At 37.7% G+C, this 19,035-nt stretch overlaps 1 pseudogene; it reads left to right on the plus strand.

Annotated features, from left to right (window-relative positions):
* LOC109077218 overlaps positions 1 to 18,131 on the plus strand; it is a 30,647-nt pseudogene extending 12,516 nt beyond the window's left edge.
* Positions 18,132 to 19,035: the final 904 nt, after the last annotated feature.

Consider the following 19,035-nt stretch of genomic DNA (forward strand, 5'->3'; position numbering starts at 1 on the left):
ATAAACATATGCCATTTGCTGAGATGGACCTGTGTTTTTACGCATCATGGAGTTGATGGATTTGCACATGGATAAATGCATAGTATTGCTTTATTTAGAAAGTAAGTGTGTGATCATTTGGGTTGATAGGAATTACCTCATCAATGATCATTTGGACAATGCTGTCATTTGAGATCTAATGGTGACAACACAAACAAATACAAAGTTGATTAATGACAAGTTATTAACTGACAGACTTCATAAATCTGTGGATGTTAATTTATACTGTGCAAACAAAACACAGACCTTATTGCTTCCATACTAGTTAAACTGAACTTCAATGTTATGTTTATTTTCTGTGTCACTAGTGGCTCCAAATGAAATTGCAAAATTGTTATTTTCTTTTTTGGAAACAAATAAAATTCTAAACTAAAAATTTGCAATGACACTTGCTTTTTTCATGTATTTATTTATTTATTATTTATTTATTGAAAGCATGCAAATGTGAGAGATTAGAAGAGCCCCTTGCTGGCCAACAGTGATTGTATAAATTTATGTTTTCTGCATTTTTTTTTTTTTTACATAACAAAAAACATGCAGTCAAAATCAGAAACAGAGACAGGAAATTAGTTTTGTGATTCTATTTGCATGCTTGTTAAAAGACAAAGCACATTTTCACGTAGAAGCTGTGGATTTCACTCTGGAATCAATATCCACAGCTTTTTAAAAGAGAGGGTGTGTCCCTGTGTATTGCACACAATAAGCGAGAATAGGCATCTTTACACTGCTAGGATACATTGGGTTTGCTGCCTTTGTAGGTCTACCAAAGCAAGCATCCAACTCACTTCATGCTCTAGTATGAGAGAAAGCGCAGATAATATTTTCACTTCATGCAATTGAAATAGGTAGTCCCACCCCAAATTCACACTTTTGGTTGAGCCATTGTTCTTATGTCATGCCCGGCAGGCCACTCAAACAAACAGTTTGCATTTCTGATTGGTGCATAAATTTCATACTGCACTTTTAATCTTGTATATATCATACAGTAATGCTCCTTTCATATTCAGAAGTGTCTTTGGAGCTGTTCCGCCGCTAGCCATGAACATGTACACACAGAGAAAACCAAACAAACCATACCAAAGAGTGTCAGTAACACTTTAGGTTGACCACTGTTTGAGAGAAAGCCAAGGGAGAGGCTGTGTTTACATTTTGAGAGCAGAGTGTTGGTTTGGATGTTGCCTGTGACTAAAAGAAGATATATTGGTGGCTTATGCTTAGTGCTGTTAAAATTACAGGAAGTTTGTTATGGAATAAGTTTAAATACACTGCTGTCAGTTCATGTTCCTACAACAGGCTTCTTGACTGTCAGTTTGAAGTTCATTAGGAGATGATGACGTCAACATAAGTAATTGTGGTTACTAAATTAGTGGTGTGTTTTACTGAACACACAATAATGAACTGCTAGCTCTCACTCCTTCAAGAATGGCCAGAACCATCTTTCCCATTAATCTCCCATCAGTGAAGAGAAACACTTATTTCAGCTTTGAGTAGAGGAACTTCACTTCACATTAATGGCAAAACAGTAGTGTGTAATGTGATGTACATTTAACAGCCCTCCTTTCTGTACACATGTCATCTTCACTGACCAACCAAGCTGGGCAATCTGAGGCTTGAGTGGAATATATTTATGAATTACTGCAAGCTAATGGAAATTTGTTGTGTGGATTCAATGCTAGCACACATACACAGGAAGTTTGTGGTGATGTGGCCTACAGCCTTTTATGCCTCTGATCTTTTCTCCTGTGAGTGTTTGTATTTTCAGTTTAAATCTTTAACATGCATAATTTAGAGAAGATTTGCACACAAGTTGATTATATTTTGAAAAAGAAGGCAGTGGTTAAACCTGCTAATTCACTGTTAACACACAGATATGTGCTTAGAGACTCTGGATTTGGCATAAACGCAAAATTAGAGGAAAGGGTTTTAAAGTTTTGTCTGATGCCTCTTTAGCCAAGGATATTTTTGAGAATAGTATAATATTCTGTGCAAATGCTTACTAAACTTCAGCAATGTCCCCGAGCTTGGGACAAAATGGCCTAAAAAAACAAACAAAAAAAAAAACAAAGAAAAGAAAAGAAAAATCATCAAAAATCAAAAGAAACATATTGAAAATTAAATTATTAAATAAAAATATTGTACATAATAGAATTATGTAAAGACTGTTTTATGTTGGTAGAAAAAACTAAAAATGCCCTCGGAAATCAGGTCAGTGGGCTAATATACAGTAGCTAATTATTTAAAAAGGTTGTGCAATCTCTGTTTTCCACTTTCCACTAATAATCTCTTTATCTCCAGAAAGCAAATTTGACCTTTAGCATTTATAGTCTCACTAGTAATCTCTGAGGGCTGGATTTCTGAGCCTGGTTTTTGCACCTGGAAACCCAGAAAGAGTCACTTATATGTAGGGAAGCTGCATATGAGTGTAGTGTTCCTACCAGGAGTCGTTGCTAGACCTGTTTTACTGGGGCATGAGCATGGAATTGGTAGTAAAACTGTTGTTATACAATTGGTAATAAATCTGCCAAAAAACATGGTTACTACACTTTTAGTGTAATAAAAGGGATCGGATACACACTTCACAATCTCGCTGCAAGAGTAATCTGCCCACTTTCCGCTTACTTTTTTATGAATACTGTGGATTCAGAGATAATATACTGTTTTCTGTCTACTAGGGAAGTATGTGTTTTTTTAGATGCTGCCAGTTACTAGTTTTGTTCATCTATAGCCGATCAGTTCAATAAATAATTCAAAGAAACACTCATAAAAACTGTCACTGTTGCCATCTACTGGCGTAACCTGCAGAAAGAGCTACTGAAAAGGTCCCAGTGATGTTGGTGTCCTATATTCACTTTTGAAACACTGCTCATTTTTCAAAATATGTTTTGAGTATTTGAATAATAATAATAATAATAAAAGTAATAATAATAATCCTAACAGCTAGAATAGCCAAAATAGCAAATAGACACAGTCTACAAATACTGTATGTGACTCAAGATTTGTCGTGATTTTTGTGGTTTTGCTGTTTTTCCTAAAGAAAGAAACCAGCTTTGCCACTAGCTCCTTTACAATTAATACAGATTATAAACTGGTAGGACTTAATCAGGACTCCCCAACTGTCTTTTATATCAAGCCCCAGTGGGACTTTATTGTCCAAAAATGAAAGCACAGCAGTGCCAACACTCACAGCCATGTACGAAAAGCCCAATACACAGGCCCTCCCTGCAGACGCAAAACACATGAATCTAGAAATACAGACACAGTCCCTAATGTGGGTGCACTGTGCTAGGCTGTGTTTGGTTACATAAGAGAACGTGACAAGCTTTCATCTCCGGGAAGAGAGGTACAACCAGAGAATGAGAGTAAGAGGTGATGTAAGTGAGAAGGGGGAGGATTTTGTGCTATTTCTGAGACTCTTGAATGAGCCTCTTCCCTTATTTTTCCCTCCGTCTGTCCCTCTTGTACTCTCTCCTTTTTGCAATGCAGAAATGTTTTGGCAATGGGGTCACTCAGCACTTTTCACCTAATCATTTACTCACATCATCTTAGTATGCAAAAAAGCTGCATTTTTTACCTTTATTGTATCACTCCGATTCATGTTTAATAATGTGATTTAAACCTTCATATTTATTATAGCAATAAAATAACAGCTTGTTTCATGTGGGCTGAGTGTTTTGTCACTGAAACACAAAGCAGCAACTTTGCCATTTGCCTGAATAAAACAAACATGTAACAGCATAAAACCTTATGAAGTTCATATTTTATTCAAAAAGAAATACATTAATGCATGCTGTAGTATACTGAGTGAACTTCAGAGTACTTAGTCATCAGCATTTTAATCAGACCACAATCCGTCCACACACAATGTTGTGTGTTTTGTTGAGGCAGATCCACTGACCAAGAGAGTTTCGGGTAACTAGTTGTTAATCTTTTTATGACAGTAAGCAGGGTAACATGATTCTAAACCCATACAGTCCAGACCAGCAGGGTAATTCATCTGTTTGAATAGAAAGAGAAAGGAATCAATATCATGGCTAAACAATTGTGCTGACAAAGCCACTGAACATGGACATTGCTTGAAATGGTCATTCAGATTCAGCTACCTGTCAGCCTCACAGAAATGGATTTACTTCAATGGCAAAAGGTGTTGATGAATTATAACGGCTAACTAATGAGAACCCAGCAATTCTAGCCTGTGATGTGATTCAATCAAACAGCATTAAACAATACTGTTCAAAGGTTTGGGGGCTGTAAAATTTTGTAATGTTTTAAATTCTCTTATCTTATGTGCACCAAAAAAAAAAAAAAAGAAAGAAAAAAAAGAAAAAGAAAAGAAAAAGTAAAAGGTAGAATTGTGAAATTACCATTTAAAATGGTCAAATATTATTAGAATTTAAAATTACACTTTTCTAAATGTAATTTATGTTAAAATGTAAAAGGTACATTTCAGCAGTCAGTCACTCCAATCTTCAGTGTCACGTGATCCTTCAGAAATCATTTATGCTCAATAAACATTTATTATTCACAATGTTGAAAACAATTGTACCTCTTAATATTTTTGTGGAAATATGATCTTTTTTAAGGAAACTTTTAAATATAAAGTTGAAAGGAACAGCATTTATTTTTCATAGATAAAGGGTTACTAATAATCAACATTTAAACTGGTAAAAAAAGTATTTATTTAATGTTATCTGTGTATATTTCATCTGCAACAGCAATATAAACTTTTATAAACATCCATTTGTTCGTTAACTTTTTAAATGCATCATTATGCAGAAAATATGAGCAGAGTTCTCTGCATGAAGTCCCACGGCTCGCAGATCAACGTGCTACTTCTATTCTCTCCGATATGGTAGGAAGTTAAAATTAAATGAATAGTGGAGGATATAAACTGACTGAAAGATGATTGACAGGCCAGTTTACAGTGACAAGGTGTTTGTAACGGAGCGGTCCATTAAAGACACAACTGTATGATGTGATAGTATGTCCCAAAGCTTGCCTACTCCTCTACTACACACTCAAAAGCGTGTACTTTTTCCTCAACAAAAAAAGTACATACTTTATGGGCGTAGTATAAGTAGGCACACTGGGACACAGCATGTATGTTACAGGCCTCAGGTCAGTCAACGCGTTAAAGGTCAATTAGTTTTTACTTCCTCTGATATATGTCTGCTGCAATGCACTGCACCATTATACCTGTGCTATGGTGTTGCTGCATTGAGTTTCAGCACTGAGACTGGAAGTGTTGCTCAAGAATGCGGTCTTGGTGTCTTCATGCGTGGGACATGCTGTAGGAGGCTTGCACAAGGCCATGTTATGCGAACCATTCTGCTCACCTGTAAAGAAATGTAAGGACGTGCTAATAGGCGGAAAACCCATTGTTCTTCAAATGTAGCAAATATGCTATGGCAATAAACAATAAAATTGTATGAGAGGGCAGCTTGAGGATATATTCTTGCTGTCATGTTAACAGTACAAAATCAAGTGCACATAGTCAAATTTACTTCTTATTGTTCCTTTAATGAATCCTTTTTTTGGTGGGGGGGGGGGGGGGGGTGGATATACAATATGTTATATGATACCTTATTGAATGTAAAAGTTGCATGTAATTTGTGATACACTGACCTGGTTTCCATTCTTGCATCACTGATGGTAACTGATGCTGAACCGATTGATTGGCTGGACTGAAGTGATATATTTTTAAGCTCAATTCACCATTGTTTCAGAGAAGAGATACTGAACAACATTTATATGAAACAAAAAAAACAAGACATTTTGTGGCATGTTGCTATTTTCATTGCATTTCTATTTTCATCAAACTCCAAAGAGAATGAGTGCCTAAACGAGTCAGAGGATGTGATGGAAAAAAAGTGGTTCAGATCCAATTAGCTGCAGGCAGAGTTGTTTATTATGTTTATTTAGTTAAATAGTTTCTGACTGGTATATGGAAAATCACAGTGTTGTAGTGTGTACTTTTTTGTGGTTAACCTTTAATTAACACACACAGACTGGGGCCTAAGTGCCATTAAACATGAAGACATTTTTTTTTTCTTTTCTAAATAAATGCACCTTTGATCATAAGGTGATCTCTATGAACAGAAATTGACAATGAAATCAAAACCACCACAGAAGCGCTGCTCAATAGGGTATGACTTGTTTATTCAGTTGCTATTCTATTAGCTTTTCATTAGCTTGTGTTTGAGAGTGTGTTTTTTCATTAGTGTTTGTTTGCCTGTTACTTTATTCTATATTTGTTTAGATTTCTCTACTCACAGTCTACACACAGCGCATTCTTACATGGCAGAATGAGCTTTTTTAGTAATCTTTTGATATTTTAATTTCACTGTTGTTTAAAATCTTGTGGGCAAAAGATTTTTTGGAAAGAAATTAATACTTTTTATTCTGCAAACTGATCTAAATTTACAGTAAAGAAACTTATAATGCTATAAAAGATGTCTGTTTAGGCCTACCTCTTTGGGAAGCATGCAAACAAAACACTTTTTTTTAATTTTTAATTTTACTTTTTGTTTTTTTCTTTTTTTATTTTTTTCTCTTTTTCTCTCTTTCTGTGGTTGAGTGGGTGGCGTTTGCCTCGCTGTTTTTTTTACTTGTTTACATTCTGCCTGGAGACACACGAGGCCTTCAACCCCATCATTAACCGCACATATATTAACCCTGAAGACAACAGCTCCAGGTTTCACTTGGAGACAGAGACGGTGGTCTACCTAACCTACATCGAGGGAGTGTGTGTGGTGTGGTTCACCTTTGAGTTCCTCATGCGTGTCACCTTCTGTCCAGACAAAAAGAAATTCATCAAAAACACCCTAAACATCATAGACTTTGTGGCCATCCTGCCATTTTACCTGGAGGTGGGCCTGAGCGGATTGTCCTCTTCCGAAGCAAAGGACGTTCTGGGTTTCCTCCGAGTAGTGCGATTCGTTCGGATCCTCCGAATCTTCAAGCTGACGCGACACTTTGTGGGCCTGCGAGTGTTGGGACACACCCTCCGTGCCAGTACAAATGAGTTCCTCCTGCTCATTATCTTTCTGGCGCTCGGAGTTCTCATCTTTGCCACCATGATCTACTACGCAGAGCGAATCGGTGCCAATCCCAATGACCCACGTGCCAGCGAGCACACCCATTTCAAAAACATCCCCATTGGCTTCTGGTGGGCTGTTGTGACTATGACCACACTGGGCTATGGAGACATGTATCCTCAGACCTGGTCAGGCATGTTGGTGGGTGCATTGTGTGCTCTGGCGGGTGTGTTAACCATCGCCATGCCTGTGCCTGTCATCGTCAATAACTTTGGGATGTACTACTCTCTAGCCATGGCCAAGCAGAAGCTACCAAAGAAAAAGAACAAGCATATTCCCCGTGCGCCCCAGCTGGGCTCACCTAATTACTGTAAGTCTGCCATGAACTCACCCCACCACAGCCCACAAAGTGACCATTGCGCTCTTGCTGCCCAAGAGGAGATTTTAGAAATGAACAGAGCAGGTAGGAGGCTTGTTTAAGTAGCATCCTTCTGGATTAATGTCATAGAATCAGAAATGAGATTTAACTCTTTTCTTCCTTTCCACCGTACCATCTTTCTAGACCTGCCTGAAATCACACATGTAACCTGTTTTCAAACTCTCTCGTTTGGGAATCATTCAAATGCAGCTCAACCATCTGGAGACATTATAAAATCTCATCACACTGCATTCTTTACAAAGATGCGTGTAGAAACAAACACACTTCTTCACCATGGTTGCATAACAACCAATACCCCATGCAACATTTTGCAAATCTTTATGTTTTTCCATCAGACTCCTGTGAGGATAAATTATATCCACCCAGACAAACAGGAGCACACTCATTCAACAGCCTGCTTTAGTTTTTGTCTATCAGCTCGGCTTAATTACATCCTACTTATATGTAAATACACAATAGTTTTTATTTGCTTTTGTGACGTTAAGCATGATTGATACTATGGCTTTTAGAATATAGCTACAGTTGAATAATTTTTTAAGGGAGTTGAAAAATCCATAGAAGAATATACAGTAGTGCTGCAACAACTAATCCATACTTGATACTGAATTTCATAATCTATTAATTTGATTTGTGTCACGCATTTGTAAGGTGGTGGAGGTCACAGAGTGAGCTGCTACAGAAAAAGTCCTTGTGCTGTTTAATGAATTACAAAGAAATCTAAACTAACATATATCAAATATTTTTTGCTGAGATTTGATGTTGGGAAAATTTTGTGCAATGACAACATCATTTTTTAGCAACTTTTAGCAACAAATCAACCTTCCTTTAGCAACTTTCTCTGAAAACTAGTTGGCAACGCTGCGCCCCTTACCAGGTTCAGTAAACTTTCCTCCATAAATGCGCTGCACACACTTGAATATTTGGGTTGCACTGTTCTGGAACAGTGTTGTAAATAAAACTTAACCACTGATTTCTAGTTGTATCCTCTTTTGGAAAGCCAAACAAAGTAATGGTGCTGAAAATTCAGCTTTGCCAACAAGGATCATTCCATTGTTGTGGGAGTTTGTGACAAACACTAAACTTTGAGAACTCACTCAATGAATAATTATATTACAGTATTAGAGACAACCTTAAGTGTGTCAGCTATTTATACAAGTTATAAAAGGAGAGTCCTGCATGCAATGTTTACTTGCGTTATCATTCTGTCCTGTTAAAGACAAAGCTTATGAAGTGAAAGGATGGGTAATGCCTTCTGTTTTCTCACAGTCTCTTTATTATTTAATTCTCTGTGTTTTTACACTGCACTAGAGCCTGTTACTATGGCAACAGTGTCCAAGCAACCGCACAATAGGAATCGCACTCTGCAATGAGCTGCAGTCATTCACTCGCCTTGCACGACTCCTGTGCAGTTCACACCATACTGCAAAAACATACACACACACACACACACACACACACACACACACACACACACACACACACACACACACACACACACACCTCGCGCACACACAGTTAGATGGTCTGAGGATGAATGCAGTATAAATCAATATGTGACCTACTGTTAATTGCTGCTCAGGTTTTTAGGGGATAAAATGTCTCTGGATGTTTTTAGGGTTTAATCTGAATCATCTGTAATGTTTACATGAGACATAATGGATAATGAATCCAGTAAAAATTTGGTCTTCATGCCAGTTGGACTGAAAATATAACATAACAAAGTATACATAACTAGATATTCTTCCTGTCCTTTATTCTCTCTCACCTTCTCTGTTCAGTGCAGCCTTTCTAAATCTCTCTTGTAAATGGCACAAAGGCCTTGATTATCAGCTCCATCCATTTGACTTTGGGCAGAGAACCGTAAGAATCACCAGCACATAGAGCGAAAGCATCTGTTGAATTGGCCACGGTCGCAGAAAAACACAGCAAACACTCCCCCTGCAGCTCTGTGACACTCACTCACTCACTCACTCACTCACTCACTCACTCACTCACTCACTCACTCACTCACACACACACACACACACACAGTCACTGTTTGAAATGAGCCAACACTCTGTCCTCCATAGACAGTGCCTATATCCATCCCTGTCGTATAATTATTTCTAATTCTGAGGTCTCCTGAGAAATACGAGTTGTGTAATTATCATTATGTTCTTGGCCCCCTTTTTAAATTCAAACGGTCCACTCACACTTAGCACATCCAGCATAATAGTATTTTATGAGTTGCTCTGGCTCTCGCTGTTAATTGTGGCATTTGGAGATACGACAGTATTTATATTCAGTGTTATGTATCAACACATAGTTTGGGTTCGATATATTGTACAGCATATAATCAGGACCCCTATATCTTTCAGTAGTTGCTAGGAATAGTTGCTATTAACAGGATTCACTCACAGGGAAACATGAAATTTAAGGCACATAAATAAATTTAAATACATTTTTATATAATATTATTATAGTTTTACAGTTTCGTTGTGTATTCAGATCTTTCCCAGAATTTGACGAAATATTATTGGAAGATTCTCTTTTTGTGCCATGAGTTTGGAAAGATGATTATTAATTTTTACGTCCCTTTAAGGCACACAACTGAATTCACTGAATTCAAGTTATTCAGTGGCCACATACCCAGAAAAGCTTTGGAAGTGAGGGTATTTAAACTGGGGAGGGTGTCTCACAGCTGTAAACAAGAACTGTCACTACATGAATTTTAAAAAGGTGAATTTGGCTGTAGAATGTAATCCTAACCCGTAAATCTGCATGTACAGAATGACATAAAACACAACAGGACTGACAACCATATTTACATTTGTATGCGGCCAATCTGAACTGATGCTTGAGGTTGTTAGTCACTTCCTGCTGTTATTCATATAGATGTCGAGGAGAGGAAAAATGAGGAGAGTGCTGAAAGTGAGGGGGATGATGAAGAGAAAGAGAGATTTGAGGGTGTTTGGAGTAGAAATAGTAGTGATGAAGTAGGGCAGCTGCAGCAGGGCCACAGCAGATCTGTCCTTCACTACAGACTCTACACTGGGGCTCATATGTAAATAATAATGACTGTGTGTGTACTTGGAGTGAGCAGGTTCTCATTCACACAGAATTAGAGGTGAATATTCCTGCTTGAGGAGATAACATACAGTACATGTAGTCTTTGTAGTGGATTTTTCTTTCAGAAGAAAGGAGGATACACTCTAAAATAACCATTTTCATTTATTCATATACCGTGTTTAACCACACATACACACTTTAAGAAGAGACAATATTGACTTGAAGATCATTATTGGATAAAGAGGATGAATTGGATCCTATTTATTATATCCCCATTAATTTCACATTTTTTTAACAAGTTATAAATTAGCCATGTGTTGTGTTTAGGAACTAGACAGGTGACTGCGACAGGTGGCAAGACCAGCCATAGCAGCACCATACAGAATCAGTAATCAGCATTCAGACATGATGATTTCTTAAAAAATACTTCTGATCTTTCTACATTCTTTGTGCAATGAAACTTTTTGTGCCAGTCACCTGAGCTGTAAATGCTAATCACCCTGCAAAATACCTGTTAATCTATTAATACTTATATATCACTTGAATTTGTTTTGTCAGAATTGTTGAGTGTTTTTAAATGGCAGTCATGGAGAAAGTTTTTTTTTTTTTTTTTTTTTTGCCTGCACTGTAAAAGATTAAATCACTGTAAGAAATTAAAATAAATTGAAAGTGATTAAGATGATTAAGCGAGTGCAGATCCCTTCCTAGTATATGCTGCACTGTAAAAGAGAAACAGAAACAATGATAGAGAGAGTGAGAGGAATACCGTTTATCAAACTATTCATAAAGATGAGTCATCTTGTCCATCACAGAGGCTTGCATCACTTCACAACTTTTTGTGTGTGTGTGTGTTTTAAGTATCAGTGTGCTGTGAGCTCAAATACCAATACGCATGACATATCTGCTGCCTTGAGATTTCTTAGAAATCTTATTTTTCTCTATTCACAGTTCATGACCTGAATCATGTTTAGCGTCATATTTGATTTTCTGGCAGAACATGACCTGAGGGAATTAAAATACAGTTCAAAAAAAAAAAAATCATCATTTACTCAACCCTCATGTAATTTTAAACCTGCAGTTTAGCAAAATTTTCTTGATTCAGTAATATCCTGGCTGCTCTTTTCAGTGTAATGATACTGGCCCCTGATGACCAGTATGTATAAATATCATTTTGTATTCCACAATAATTCACACAGATTTGGCACAACATGAGGGTAAGTAAATGATGACAGACTTTTCTCTTCGTTTTTGGGTGAACTACTCCAAGGTATCAATATTTTGTATAGTCACAATGTTAATGTAAACCATAGTGTATATGTGTCTACGTCTACAGGATGTGCATGTTGTACTATCTATCAATAGACCATAATGAAATGTAGCCACTCTAATATTACCAACAGGACTCACATCCCATTTGAATAACCACAAAGTTGAAGCCTGCCATAGTTGCTGATAGATGCTCTTTTGTTGTTAGCTAGAGCGTGCTTGAATCAGTGTTGGTGATACAATGAAAAATCCAGGTGGGAGATATGATAGTTCACAGCGCTTTTTCCCCCTGAGGAGCTCTGGCAGCGCTACCCTTCTCGCAGGTCTGATCAATGAGGTGTAAATAGAGTGAGCAGAAGCTTCTGGCTGCCAGAGTGCTCTCAGGTGAACAGGATAGTTGCTATGAGCTGTTTCTATATATTACGCCGTGGCTAGGGGCAATGCTCTTCCCCCTTTCTTTGGAAAAAAAACCAGAGCTGCACCCTACTGTTTGGGCAAATGTATTGCTGAAAATAGAAGAGATTTTTTCTTTCTTTTTTTCTTTTTTTGCAGTACTAGGAGATTTTTTTTTATGTTAATCAATGCATAGCTAAATTCATTCCCATAATTCATATGTGATTTAAAAAAGTGGCATACAATCAGGTTATATTATTATAATTTATGCATTTTGCAGCCATTATCATATATATATATATATATATATATATATATATATATATATATATATATATATATATATATATATATATATATATATATATATATATATAAACTTAAATTGCATCTAAGCTATACATTTTATCAGTTTATGCTTTCCTTAGGAATTAAACCCATGACCTTGGTGTTGCTATCACCATGCTCATCAGTTGTAAATAATTATGAAATAAATAAAAATAAAAACATTTAGATTACGAATAACAGATGGAAAATAATAGGGGGAATAAAAACTTTTTGCAAATGGAAACTAGATGTATTTATTAGAACTATTTTTTACCATTTATAAATGTATACTGTGCTTAAATTACATATTAAATATGAAAATGATCAAAAACATTTTAAATTACTGGGTTCTTTCAGGATTTGTATTGCTTATTTATTTATTTAAACCAATGAAAAAGCATGTGTAGTAAATTTTCTGGTTTCCAGACATTTTTATTTTTTTATTTTTGGAGTGTTGTTTCCCAGAATCGAGTAGCCAGTGTAGATAAAATATGACCAGAACTACTAATCTAATACTATGACCAGGATAACATGTTAATATTACTTTTGCTGTTAAATGAGTATGCTCACAACCCCAAAATAAATAAATGCATGCATACATAACATCCATGTCACCAGCAGGGCTTCCCATTACCTTCCCTCACCTATCTCTCTGTCTTGCACAAGCCTTCTCTTGCATCAGTCTCGGTGTATCGCCATGGCTACATGTTCTTCTTACTTGCTTTGTTTGTGTGTTTGAAGATCCCAAAGTGAATGGTGATGCAGCTAAAGCAGCGCTAGCCAATGAGGATTGTCCCCACATAGACCAAGCCATTTCCCCTGAGGACGGCCAGATCTTTAACCCAATCCAGCCGGGGGGAGACACTCCGTGTTTTCTGCTAAATGTTGGAGGACGATCCACAAACACGGGCACCCGAGTGAGGAAGGGTATGTAACCACTGTGTGACGCTATTGCCTGACATACAGAAACACACACACACACTCACACACATGTATATATCAGGTGCATTACACAGAAAATAACCACAGCCTGAACATACAGACAAGCAGAGCGCGCCCACAACAGACAGTTTATAAAGATGCAGTTTAATCCCAAAGGAGACCAAATTTCTACTTAAATGTCCACCTCAGCCATCGCAGATTTTAGTCAGATAACTTAAATGGGCTAAAAAAATTACATCTTTTGTTTAAAGTTTCACTTCCATTAGTTATTTTATTATTTTTAAAACACTACTGTCAACATTTTTCATATGTAAATAAAATGAGACAGGGAGTATCAGAATAAAGCCCCCTTCCTGCACGCTCAGATCCTTCCACAAGTCACATTTTGCCAAATTTCTTCTCTTTTAACATATTGTAAATAAGTTTTTTCACACCACGCTGCATTATGTCAAATTCATATTGACACACATACAGCTGCCTCCTGGGGCCAACCTTAATCTTCCCTTTTTTCTGTTTTTCTTTGTTGTTTGTTTGTTTTTTACTTGTTTCTTCCACCACTCTACATGCATGTGGTGTGTCTCTATGTTTGTACCTCCTTCCATCTCTCCTTCTCTCCCGTCTTATGCTAGCCGGAATATTCTCAGGGAGGTCAGGGGCGGAGCCAGCCGGCCCGACGCATGGCACACAGGGTTACCCACTGCTGCAGCTAGGCTGGGCGCACAGCCCAGAAGATGGCCATGCCAGGGTCACCACCTGAGATCCATCCCTGTTTCTCTGTCATACGTTCAAACCGCCCACAGCAGCCTTAGATAAATAAAAGGCCCCTACACGCTATGTAGCTTTACAGGCTGTCAATTAACATCAGCTAATGTAGTGAAATAAAAACCATCACACGTTCATGACATCTCACACCTGTTCTAGTTTGACCCCTGACTTTCCTTTCCACAATAATTACACCACTGACAGCGACAACATAAACCGGCCATTTCTGATCACATTCAAAAGAATATCTTGCTACCATCTACCATTTTGTCATGTGATCATTTTCTAACCAATAGCGCTGTCTGTCTGTGTCTTATGACATGTTGCTCTGTGTGAGCATGCTCTGTTTGACTCCAGATCTTACTCACAGCCAAAAGTACCATGAAATGGTCAACATCATCACTAAGCAGAGCTACACACACTGTTCCCAACAAATATATATATATATATTTTTTTGTCTTTGTGTTTTACTGTATAGGTTTGTGCAAATTTATGAGTGTTTTGATAGATGTTTGTGTGTGTGTGTGTGTGTGTGTGTGTGCATGCAGTGCTTCAGAGTGCACTGTTCTTTTTTCCTGTAGCATTATGTTGTGCATGTGTTGGGGCAGTCCTACAGCCTTGTTGCACAATCTGTCCTGATGCCTGTATGGTATTGGATGAAACAGTAAAGACTTGGTTTTGCACACAGGCAAAGAATATAATGAGTTGGTGCCACTGACATATGCGACATGCTCTTTCATTTTGAGTCAAAAGTCCCAATAAGCCATTAGAGGAGAAGTGTGTTAACCAATTGTGTTGTTTTTAATAAAACTGAGTCTATGCTTTCAAATGTCAGTTTATTATGAAATTCAAACAATTTGCACTCGCCTCATTTCTGACAGCAACACAGAAATGCACATGAATTGATCACCTCTTCCTTTTTAACAGTTGCATGAAAAAAACTGAGTGAAAATTACCTTACATCAGAGGGTATTTTGATACAGTACAAATTATTAGTATCATCCCTCAAGTAATTGTCCAATACATTTTTAAACCTTGGAAATATGTCAATAAAATGGCTTGTTTTACCTAATGATACTAAAAAAAAAAAAAAAAAAAGTAATTTAAGTAAATTACGTTTTTGATAACTCATAAATATATATTGTTAAATATATGCATTATAATATAATTGCATTTTATTTTTTCTTAAACTGTTTTCATGACATCCTAAGTGTTTTTTTTTATGAATTCTTCATGTTTTTATGACAGTAACCATTTAACTGTTTGGAAACATAATTATATTAGTTGAAAGCAGAGACTTTCCTTTTTCATTGTGCATGGACTTAAAATGTGTTTCTTGTCAAAATGACTCAAAATGATGGTGCAAGTCACAAAGAGACTATGGAAAAAGTGCCTAAAACTGCGGATTGGACTGGATTCTCGATTGCCTTAATTGCAAATTTACCAGTAAATTTAAATTTCTAGTTTAACAAATCTGTGAACATCTAAATTCTATTTGTAACTTTTGCCTTGCAATACACAGCCTTCTTACTCGCTTTAATACCAGATTAACCAACCGATCTTTGTGCATGCCATCCCAGAGATTGCATGCGATATTAAACCCTTTAAACCTGACCCATAGCAGCAAACATGGTGTGGAGCAAACTGAAAGAGGTCAAGACGAAACCTTTGTGTCTCAGCAACTGCCATGTGCACATTTCTCTCCACTAAACCAAGGTTATCAAAAGTCCCGGAGCCTGGGCACCATAACCAGCAAGGCCCGAACGCTGGCCGAGGTGGTATCGATGTCCACTGGGTCCTGCGGCCCACCTGTTCTCCTGCGGCGGTCCCATTCTCCAATCCCCTCCATTCTCTAAGAAATGGAGCAGTTGTGTAGTTAGAGCTGTCTCCCTGGGTCTTCCTCCTGCTCTGCTGCCTTCTGTTCCTTGCGCTGTTTGATTTGGTCTGGTCTGGTCTGGTCTGTCTTGTTCTCTGGTCCTTGTTTTCTGGAGCTGTGTTTTTGTCTCCTCCCCTCCTCCTTTTCCTCTTCCGTCCGTTTTGCCTGTTTCTTGTCTTTATTTATCAACTCTCAACTCATACAAAGCCATCAGAGAGAAAGAAAACCTCCAACTGATCTCAGGAAAAATTTTAGGATTCCCTAGTTATGAGTGTTTATCAGATACAATAAAAGAACTGGAATGAGAAAGGTAAACCTTTCTTTCAGAGCACGTTATTGCTCGGGGAACCACTTCAGAGCTGGAAAGACTTGTGTCCTCCCTTCAAAGGATAGAAATAATGATATTTTGTAAGGATTTACTTTGAATATTTACTTATAAATCCTGTATATTCTCACATAAAACCCTTTCAGACACATGGAAGATGAAACAATAGCCATTTATCAGTTTCTTTTTTGTTTAATATAGCTGTTTAATTGTTACTGCACTTCCCCTTTGCTTTGGCGGAATCTTCCTCCGTTCTTTCTTCATCACCTCAATAACAGGACCCCAGGTAGGAGGTATCAGGACTCCCTCTTTCTCACTGTCTATAGCACTTCTTTCATTCTCCCTGTGCATTTCTGTCCATCTCTCTTTCTCCGACCTTTTAGCCCTGGATAGTGAAAGCAACCCAAATGAACCTTTTTACAATGCAGACAAAAAGGAAGTCTTATTTTCTCAGCCCATTACCTCCTCATTCTGTGAGCTGAATGAAAGCAAGCCCCAATGGCAGGATGACCCTGAGCAATCCCATCCTCCCCTGTATTTTCTACTGCAGATCCCTGCAAAGAGGAAACTGCCCTAGTTAAGTATATGCAGTCAGAGGTGCTCAAAGTGACCTGAGAAGGCAGCAGCATCTCAAAACCTCGGTTTCCCTTCTCCAGCCTTGCTGGACTCCACAATGGCCAGAGGGATTACAGGCTGAAGTCCAAAGGAGGGACGTATATGTAGACAGAAAGAGAGCACAATAGAGGATGTTGTTAGTCGACGGAGTGGCAAGCGTTTTTATCCAGATTCCAACTGTGTGAGGAATTTCATGGACCAGGACTTTTTTTAAGGAAGACCTTAATGACCATCGACTGAAGAGTGCAATGTGAATGGCTTTAAAGCCAGCAAAATGAGTTTTATAAACATAATACTAATGATAGTACCTGCAGTTACAGATGTAGTGGACTCTTATCTGTTCATTTTAGCATGAGCTGCATGGTGTTACATTAAAAAAAGAGGAAAATATTCTATATCTGTTATGAATATGTCTGTACAAAACAAATATTTTCTTTCAAGAGTTCTTGACTTTTACAGAATTGACATGTAGCCATGGATAATGAGATGTTCACCTGAGTTCTTCATTCTGTCTTTGTTGTTAACCACATGACTCAGCTCTGGTCACATTGACCTCAAATTCTGAATGAGACGCTGGTGGTTACTGCCGTGACATAGATTGTAAATTCCACTTTTCAACTTTGTTTCTGTCTGGCATGCTTGTGATTCTGGATCTTATAGAGAGAAGAAAAAAACTGAGCAAAATGAGTTATTTTTCTGTTTTATGTCTTACGTTTCGGTGAATAGATCATGTGGAAACTGTTGTGAACAACTGTTTATTTCACATATCATGTGCAGACTTTTAACAGTGTTATTTTTGGAGAAAAAAAAACATCAAAAACAAGAAAAACAGCATCCTGTTGAGATGTTTTACATTTTCTCTCATTACTTTTACGTACTAAGACACAAAGAAAAGCAAAAAAGACAGATGTATATTTACATTATAAGAGAATTGTATGCAATTTAGCTAACTTTTGGGGGAAAACAAATGCATGCACTATGTTATGCAACAATAACTGCATAGAAAAACAGGAAAAGATGACTACAACCATAGCATGAAATAAATTTTCTATGAAACCTGTTAAAGCGCTGTTTTTTTGTTTGTTTTTCATTGATTGCAGTGGAATGTGTTTTATTTCTTGTTTCTCTCAATGGATGATGTACCAATACTCTCTTTGACCTGAAGTCGACAGGCACAAAGAGCTGAATTGCAAGGTCTTTGATGCGTGTGAAAAGAAAAAGAAAATACGTCTCCAGGTGGAGCAGCATGGCAGACTGCACTGATGAGCATGGTGATGAATTAAACCATTAACATTTGAAGGAAACACTGAAACACCTGCATGTTGTGAACAAGCTGACGTTTTAACCAAGTGGTGTCAACATACACTCTGCTCAATGAGGTATGATGCTAAAGCCTGCCGCACGCCTGCTAAACGTGCCTGCTAGCAGACCGCATTAACGCCACCCTCTGCTCTCCTTTCATCCCTTCCTCCTACTCCTCCTGACCCCTTCCATGTCTCCTCTGTGCTGGCTCGCACATCATCCCGCACCCTCTTCACCCATCTTTGTTCTCTAGGTGTCTGGGTAATAACTCGTCTGTTGTCTCTCTTCTTTTTCATGTCTGTAGAGGCTTCTCGGCAGGGCCCGCGCAAACCGCCTGCAGATTCTGTGTGTGTCATGAATCGTGGTGTTCCAACCACTGTGTGCATGGCCCAGAACACCCCTCCCACTTCTTGATAACACTCTATTAGTCTGTTTGTTGTACACAAATGGGTGGAAGAACCGTTTCTACACATTTAAATGTATTAAAAAGGGACTTTTTTGTTTGTTGGTGGCTGATAGTATTGTCAACTTGTAGTGCTGTGTAACATGTATTTGAGTGCATGCTTGTTAAATGTGTGTGTTTTTGTACATGTGTCTGTACTGTAAATATGCTTTTCGTGTTGCCCATGCTTGCAACTGAATATTCAGAGTATCTAGTAATCTTTAC

The sequence above is a fragment of the Cyprinus carpio genome, chromosome A7 (assembly GCF_018340385.1).
Source record: "Cyprinus carpio isolate SPL01 chromosome A7, ASM1834038v1, whole genome shotgun sequence".
Taxonomy (NCBI): domain Eukaryota; kingdom Metazoa; phylum Chordata; class Actinopteri; order Cypriniformes; family Cyprinidae; genus Cyprinus; species Cyprinus carpio.